Here is a 9,462-nt window from a genome sequence, read left to right as displayed (position 1 = left end):
AATTATAGTGGTTGTGGTTTATTCAGGCAATATTCAACTTCATTCTGGCTCCCCAGCAAGGAAGACACAGAAGTAGTGGCTAGATTTACCTTTCTCCATACCAACTCAATGATTCTTTTACCTCCTCTTCTTTGGCTAGCCTCTGTGCCCCTTCCCTTGGTATAAGATCTAGGCTGGTATTCTTTAAAATTCCCTGAGATCTGTGGGAAATCGGTATTGGGACATACAACCCTCCCTGTCTCCTCCATTCCCATCCATATTGAGTCAGGAGATAGATGTTCCCCAGACTGAGCACTTGGAGTCCATCCTCTCTGGACAGATATTCCAAGGTAAAGATAATAGCAGTAGCAAGGAGGAGGTGGGACTTGACGAGATAAAAGATAAAGAGGCCACATATTTTTCATTCTTGAGGTCAAGAAGACCTTCATGACTACATGTGCTCCATGGAGGTCAAAGGAAAGGGAGCATCACCCCATAGTAGGTGATGTCAATCTACCCATAAGTCTCTTTGCTAGAAGCCATCTTGGCTAAGAGATGAGCATGCATACAGGGGAGGACCTTGAGTTAAACCAAACATGGACTCAGAACCAGGCAAAGTAAGATGATTGGCCAGAGGAAACCTGAAAGAAATGCTCTATATAAGCGATTCAAACTACCACAAAGGGGCAACCTCTTTCTCTGAGCCCACCAATATATGTCTATTCATGTGTACTTTTTTCCTCCTAATGAGTGTTTTACTTATTTCACCACTATCCATCTCCATCTACCACTATCCATCTATCCATCTGTAGAAATGAATTTCTACAAAGCTGATGGGTCAGGGCCTTGTCACTGGCCACTGGCCTTCATGGTTCCGTACCTAGGATTCGGTGCTCACTCCAATGTCCTGACTTCAGTCTCTGGGAACTGAGATCCCGCTTCAAGCTCCTGCAGACTGAGGCCATCCAAGATCAATTTTAGCAACTACAACATGTTTCCTTTATGCTCTACTGACACAAGATGCCTCCGTGAACTTCATACTTCAGGAACCTCCAGAGGAAAGAAAATGATAGTTCTTGTGCTTACTAACACATTCTGACTTCAATGAATATGTTCATTATAGTGACCCACATATCTTGTGCTTTGTCCTTGGATGTGGCAAAAGGGTGCTGGGGAATAAGGAAGAGGGGCACTGGTTAATATTTTAAATTGTGACATGAATTTCTAAGTATCCATAATACAGAGAACAGAATATTTATCTTTAGATATCGCTCTATCTTGACCAGAATGCCTGGCAAACATTTGGAATGTAATAATTGTTTGTGGAATAAAGGGATGTACTGAACCCCTGTAAATGATTTCCTAAGAGTATACATACATACATACATACATACATACATACATATATATATATACATATATATATATATATATATATATATATATATCTCCAGACTTTAAGGGATCTCACTTAGTGTTAGAAAATTTGCCATGAGTGATTGAAGTCAGCTGCTGCTGCTGCTAAGTCACTTCAGTCATGTTCAACTCTGTGCGACCCCATAGACGGCAGCCCACCAGGCTCCCCCGTCCCTGGGATTCTCCAGGCAAGAACACTGGAGTGGGTTGCCATTTCCTTCTCCAACGCATGAAAGTGAAAAGTGAAAGTGAAGTCGCTCAGTCGTGTCTGACTCTTAGCGACCCCATGGACTGAAGCCCATCAGGCTCCTCCGTCCATGGGATTTTCCAGGCAAGAGTACTGGAGTGGGGTGCCATTGCCTTCTCTGATTGAAGTCAGAGATTCATGTAAAAGAACAGATCTCAAACTTGGTAGTTTTGGAACAATAATGCCAGACTAGAAGTTGGAAGTCTGTGGCTACTGATTAATTAGGGAATCTAGGAAAAAGATTTCCAGCATTTCTTGTTCTCAGTTTCTTTTTTTAAATGAATGATGATATAGGATAATTCTAAGTATCTTTTCAGTTTTAACTATTTATGAGTATATGGTGCCTTGTTTATAAGTTCTTTTGGCTTTAATGAGGTACTAGTGACTCACAATCTCAGGTACTCAATAAAATAATAAACGAGCTGAAGCATGTCTTTACATATCCATCCTTCAATTCATTTATTCCACAAGAATATTTTATGTGCCCAGCAAAATGTCTGCTTTATAATCCTGACCAAAAAGGAAAAAAGTCTTTGTAGGTGTGTCCAACTGGGATTTCTAATGAAGGCAATGTGTTATACTCCCCACCTGTTCCAGAGACTTAGTGACAAGTGGGATTGTTTCAGAAGTAGAACTTTTATAAGATGAAAGACTAGGTATAGACTCTAGATTCTATGCCGCAATTCAAAGTTGCTCCACTTTCTTCTTGCAGACCCTTGTGCTTAGAGTCATCCCAGAAGTAATATAATCAGCAAGTTAGAGAGGGGCTCTCAGCAATATAGACTTTAGCTCAAGGTTTTCTTAATATAGGTCCCCTAAGTTAACAAGTTTCTCCTACGACAGGCACTGAGGGTCTATGAGAGCTATCTTTCTGGAACTTGTCATGGAGAAGTAAAGATACTCTCTTTCATATACCACCTTTCTCACAGGACTTTTGTTATCAGCTCTTTCTGAGTCAGGTTCATTGTGACCTGCCTTGATCAAATATTTTTTGAGCCTTATTATGTACCAGGTATGGTATACTATAGTGACAATGGTAGAAGTAAGATTTTTAAAAGTCCTAATTTTACTTCTTCAAGAAGCCCACAGTCAGAAATAGAGAAAAATATAAACAAACAACTACATTATAATAGAAGAAATGATGTAGTAGAGGTCTTATCAGAGGGTTATAATGATGCAGAGGGCAAGCTTGACTGAAAAAGTGCTAACTTAGTGCTAGGTTTTGTATAGTAGGAGCTTTCCAGGAAGATTTTTAAGACCCATTCTGAAACTGGTGTAAATGTGGGGGCTGAGCGCTTATACCAGGTGATCCCAGCACAAGGTGATCAATGTTAGGACCTGAACCCAAGTCTGCAGAACCCAGTCCATTAGTCTTATTAGTAATAATGCTGCTGCTGCTGCTGCTACGTCGCTTCAGTCGTGTCCGACTCTGTGCGACCCCATAGACGGCAGCCCACCAGGCTCCCCTGTCCCTGGGATTCTCCAGGCAAGAACACTGGAGTGGGTTGCCATTTCCTTCTCCAATGCATGAAAATGAAAAGTGAAAGTGAAGTTGCTCAGTTGTGTCTGACTCTTGGCGACCCCATGGAGTGGGGTGCCATTGCCATCTCCAAGTAATAATGATGGCACATTAATTTTCCTAGTGAGTTAGGTATAGTTCTACCTGCATCATTTTAATAGCATCTGTTGATAATTGGGATAGATAACAATAGCCATATTTTATTTTCATATATAATAAGACATGGAAAAATATTTCAAATTCCAAGTAATAAAAATGTTACTGCTAAAAGGGGCTTCTTGAAGACTGTCTTCACTAACACTCCTTGGTTTTATTGGTAAGAGCCCTATATAAGCCAAGAAACTTTTAAGAAACAGGAATCATGTAAAATGCTCAAGGTCACACGGTTAACCTAGTGTGCAGGATTCAGGTCATATGATTCTAAGGTCTGAGATATTTCCACTAAACAATCTGCTTCTCTAGGCAGAGGGCTAAACTGCTTCTATTCTAAAGAAGACATTCTTCAAGGACATATGATAGCAGGAGAACAAATTAAGTGCGGCAAAATGCCTCAGCATTGGCTCTGATTTGGAGAAAGACAAGTGCAGAGCTCAGGGGAGAAGTGAGTACCCAGGAAGCCAGCTCAGGCAGCACCTCAGTGGAGCAATGATGGTTGATATCCCAGTTTTCAAAATCAGCTCTCCTTATCTCCCATCCTGGCCAATAGAGTAGCCAGACAGTAAAGCACTTAATTTAAATTATGTTCTCATCTCAAGGAATATGGGACACAATTCTCTTGTATTTTCTGATAAGGTTGATAATGAAGCGATCAGTCTGTAGGATTCCCGAGTGGCAGTGAACCTGCATTTGCATAATGATATTATAGCATCTGTCAAATCTGCTAGTGATGATCCATCCATATTGGAGAAATATAGAATAGCAAAGATGCAGCAGCAATGAGAGAGGCAGGGCTATTCACTTATTAGAGTAAGAAAAGTCTTCTCTATCCTTTAGCACAGCATGGCAGAAATAAATGGAATGGAATAATAGATCAGAGGGTTCTATTGGCTATTGAACAAAGTGATGCATCAGTTCTTTCTCATGGATTAAATTCAATTCAAACTCTTCTTAAACTTTTTGTTTCCATCGGTATCCCTTCTATACTTCTCTAGCTCTGAAAAGGTAGTGTGCTATAATAGTATTATGAGAGATCAGTATTCTTAAAGGCCCACATTTGATTGAGGAGAGGGTGGAAGATAAGGAAATTAGTTATGTTTCTCTCTTGTGTTCCTTGATCTCTAAGATCTGTGATATCTCCATCTCACATATGTCATTCAGTTTTGGACTTTTTATTATTCTATGTATTGTCTTTATTGTCATTTTAGGACCTCATTTATTTACCATACTCTCCCTGTGCTTTTCTTTGCACTGTGTCTCTAAATCTTGTGTGTAAGATAATAAATCTTCCTTCTCTTATTAGAATTGTACATTCACCAGTGGCAAATATCTTGCCTCATCTTTTCCCCTGGAAAGCATTTTCACAGCACCTACTAAGGCTACACATATGGAAGGCCTTCTAAGAGTCCATTGAATTGAAGTGACGTTATGATCTCATCATAGAATTAACTACAAGGAGGCAAAGGGATCTTCAGAAATCACTTAGAGAATCTTAGACTCAGGCAGTAGTGCAATGACAACACTTGGGGGAAATGATAAGATACTTTATCCTTAAAATTCTAATATGATACGCACATTATTTCAACTAAAAGTAACTCTTCTAAAGTTATTTTAAACCATCTTAGCATTTTAAAATGTGTGCTCCATCAGTAACAAACTATATAAATGATCTCTGAAAGTATAGTCTTTGTGCTCCATCAGTTATGTCAAGAAATTGTGATTATCCTCTAATGACTTAATGGTTATCAACAAATGGAAATTGATTTTTATCACTGTGTGAATATAGATGAAGTGCGAGAAAGGATAGTGTGTATAAGAAAAGATATATCTATTGGCACATTCTCTATGTGACTATTGTATTAAATTGACATCCTAAATTACTCTGATGGAAAATACACATGCAATATGTACATGCAGTATACATCCACATGCACTTACATACATACTTATACAGTGCTCTCAAGTCACCTCAATTGCAAGGGCAATATTTTAGAATAACTGGAATGGAAAACTTCTTGCTGAGAGTAACTTTGAGGTGATGATTTTGTGGACAATGATTTGGGGTATAGTGATGAGCACAAGGTTGATTTCCAAGGTAAAAATGCTAACCTAAAAAATAAAAAGCAAAGCCCAAACAGCTCTAATTTTTGGCTCAAACTAGCAGGACTGTTTAGCTTCAGTTAGCTTGAGGCAAGGGAAAGAACTTGAGGTTTGACCAGTTCCCAGGAACTCTGCAAGCTGGATTACCCCAAATGAAAGAGTTGAACTAGAATAGAATATAAAAGTTTATTTCTCTTTTGGTTTGGACCTCAGTCTTTGTTCTTGATCTCTGATCTTTGGGCTGCCTTCCATCATCTCCAGGCTCTATAGCTCTTGCCAGTCTGGATGTTGGCCACAGACTGGAGTCAATAAAGAAAATGTCTGAACATGTCTGAACCTGGGAACATCCAAAGCCAAAATGTAATAAATCACTACCACTGAGGAAGAAAGAAATTATATTTTCCAGTTCTTAACTATGACTGAAAACTTTATGTTGTCTGCCTATCACTCTGAACTATGAGATCATACTTTGGAATTAGACATTTTGGCCTGTCCTGTAGCCATTGTTTCCAAGGTGGTGGTCAAAGTATTTCAGCTGCCTTTAGTTCAATTTGCTGACCCAGAGTCTGGGGCCTATATCTGATGATGGTGAGCATTTTGTGTGGAATTTGGACAATACCATTATAAATGTGATGTTTTTGTTTGGAATCAAAAACATACCACCCCTTCCTCTCTTTCCCACCATTTTTTCAAGAGAACAATATACATCCGATCATCATGCATACTACAACTGTGTGAAACTGTAATGACTATTTCCTTAGTCTGATTGCCCTGTTATAGAGCAAATGGAGGGGAAAAAAATGAAAGTTGAATGCTAGTGAAACCATCTGTTTATTGATTGTTTAAAACACTTAAGTACTTGCCTCAGAATTTTAGATAGAAAAGAAACTTGGAACTTCCTTGTTATTATCTATTGTGTGTCAGAATTTTTGTAGTGACTAAAATGTCACAATTTTTCTTGGAACAAAATTCTTCTGGCATCATTTGGTTTCTTTATTTTAAGTTATGATTTTCATTTCTCATTTTGTATCCAACTACCTCTGATAATGTATCTTATCTGGCAGATAAGAACTTTGTGGGAAATTATTTAGTTTATGGGTCTTTTTCTTATATGATATATTTGGTTTATTTTGAAGTAGAGGGATGTGGGAGAAGAGGATGGGAGTTTGGCTTATTTTCACAATCATTGCCTTGGTATTTTGTAAGATTGCTGGCTTCCTTTCTTCAAAGGCATTGGTGGCCTATTTTCACAAAGACAGTCAAATCTGACTCAAGACTTAAAGAAATCTCAGCAACCGCGTGACTCATTCCACTTCTTCTTGATCATTTTGCTGTTATGTTGATAGGAATATCACAAAAAAAATAGGACAAGAATTTTATTACTGTTGTTATAAGCTTAACCAATGCTAACTTCATAGTTTATTCCCTCATGATGCAATATTGCTCCACTTCAGATATTTTCATTCTCATCTTCATTTTGATTTGGTATTAGGTAAAAAATGTAAAACATTTCTCAAAATCAACTTCTGGAGCAGAAAACATACATTTTATATTTGATCCTAAAACATATTCTTGCTTTATGTAATTTTGTTTGGATTTTTTAAAAGTGGGTGGGGTGAGAGGAACTTTTTGTTTTGCATTGTTTTATATTTTTAATTATTTTTAATTGGAGGATAATTGCTTTACAATATTTGTTAGCTTCTGCCAAATAGCAACATGAATAAGCCATAGATATACATGTGTCTGTTCCCTATTCAACCTCGTGGGCTTGAATACAACTAGTTATGTTACTTATTACAGCATTCAGTAGAGTAGTTTATTGCATTGTATTGTTCAATTGCTAACTCATGTCCGACTGTTTGTGACCCATGAACTACAGCCCGCCAGGATTCCATGGTCTTCATTATCTCCCACAGCTTGCTCAAACTCATGTCCATTGAGTCGGTGATGCCATCCAAACATCTCATTCTCTGTTGTCCCCTTGCCTTCTTGCCCTTAGTCTTTCCCAGCATCAAGGTCTTTTCCAATGAGTTGGCACTTCACATCAGGTGGCCAAAATACTGGAGCTTCAGCTTCAGCATTGGTCCTTACAATGAATATTCAGGTTGATTTGTTTAACCTGAATTTATTTGTTTGATCTCCTTGCTGTCCAAGGGACATTGAAGAGTCTCCTAGAGCACCACAATTTGAAGCATCAATTCTTCAGTGCTCAACTTTCTTTATGGTTCAACTCTTACATCCATACATGACTAATGGAAAAACCATGGCTTTAATTATATAGACCTTTGTAGGAAAAGCAATGTCTCTGCTTTTTAATACACTGTCTAGGTTTGTCATAGCTTTACTTCCAAGAAGCAAGCATTATTTAATTTAATGGCTGCAGTCATTGTCCACAGTGATATTGAAGCTCAAGAAAATAAAATCTGTCACTGTTTTCAATTTTTTCCCATCTATTTGCCATGAAGGGATGGGACTGGATGCTATGATCTTCATTCTTGAATGCTTTTAAGTCAGCTTTTCCACTCCTATTTCACCTTTGTCAAGAACCTCTTTAGATCCTCTTTCCTTGCTGCCATTAAAGTAGCAGGTCAGTAACTTAGTCATGTCCAACTATTTGAGACCCCATGGACTGCAGCACACCAGGCTTCCCTGTCCATCACTGACTCCCAGAGCTTGCTCAAACTCATGTCCATTGAGTCGGTGATGCCATCCAACCATCTCATCCTCTGTCATCCCCTTCTCTGGCCTTTAGTGTTTTCCAGCATCAGGGTCTTTACCAATGAGTCAGTTCTTCACATCAAGTGACCAAGTATTGGAGCTTCAGCTTCAGCACCAGTCCTTCCAATAAATATTTAGGACTGATTTTCTTTCAGATTGACTGGTTTGAGTCTCCTTGCAGTCCAAGGGACTATCCAGAGTCTTCTCCAACACGACAGTTCAAAAGCATCAGTCCTTCAGCGCTCAGCTTTCTTTATGGTCCAACTGTTAAAACCATCCATGACTACTGGAAAAACCATAATTTCGACTAGATGGACCTTTGTTGGTAAAGTAATGACTCTGCTTTTTAATAGGCTGTCTATGTTTGTCATAGATTTTCTTCCATTGAGCAAGCATTTTTAAATTTCATGGCTGCAGTCATCATCTGAGCTGATTTTGGAGCCGCAGAAAATAAAGTCTATCACTGTTTCCATTGCTACCCCGTCTATTTGCCATGAAGTGATGGGATTGGATGCCATGATCTTAGCTTTCTGAACGTTGAGTTTTAAGCCAGCTTTTTCACTCTCCTCTTTCACTTTCATCAAGAGGCTCTTTAGGTGACCCTTTAAAGTGCCTGATGTGGAGATATACAGAATAGGACCCCAGCCAGGGGGGGCCTCTCTATGTGCCTGATGCCCCAAACAACAGAGGGGGAACCTAGGCAAGGGAGCCCTCTAAGTGCCTGAAGGAGCAGAGCTACGTAGAAACACTGGCCAAAGAGGCCTTCTGATAGCCAGCTATAAGAGGCTCAAAAGAAGACTGTAATAGGGCCATAACTCTTGTGGCGGAGGCCATCCATGTCCCTGCACACTTGGTGCCACCAGGGTCCCCCCATGCCAAGCATCTGTGCCACCGCCACACTCAACTCTCATGGGGGCAGAGCTGCTACAGGCAAAAAAAGTCTTATGTGTATGCCCACAGGGTCACTTCAGCAGTGTCTGACTGTGACCCTGAAGACTGTGACTGGCCAGGCTTCTCTGTCAGGGAGCAGGGTTCTCCAAGCAAGAACTGGAACGAGTTGACCAATACGTGTTACCATGCCCTTCTAGAGCACTATATTTCCTGCTGCCCTAGCTGCCAACTCCCCTGAGTACCTGGTGCTGCCAGAACTCCTGAGACCCAAGCAGCTGCCCCACCTCCACACCTGGCCCTCACAGGGGCAAACCCAAGTCCTCCGGGGCAGCCTCAGAAGCAAACCCCAGTAGACGACCCACATGCAGAGGTGAAAATAAAACCACAATTGATACCCAGGGGCAGTGTGGCTAAGGAAGAAGACCCAAAACCTTCC

This window comes from Cervus elaphus, chromosome 27 (genome assembly GCF_910594005.1).
Source record: "Cervus elaphus chromosome 27, mCerEla1.1, whole genome shotgun sequence".
Classification (NCBI taxonomy): domain Eukaryota; kingdom Metazoa; phylum Chordata; class Mammalia; order Artiodactyla; family Cervidae; genus Cervus; species Cervus elaphus.
Note: the sequence above shows the minus strand (reverse complement) of the source record.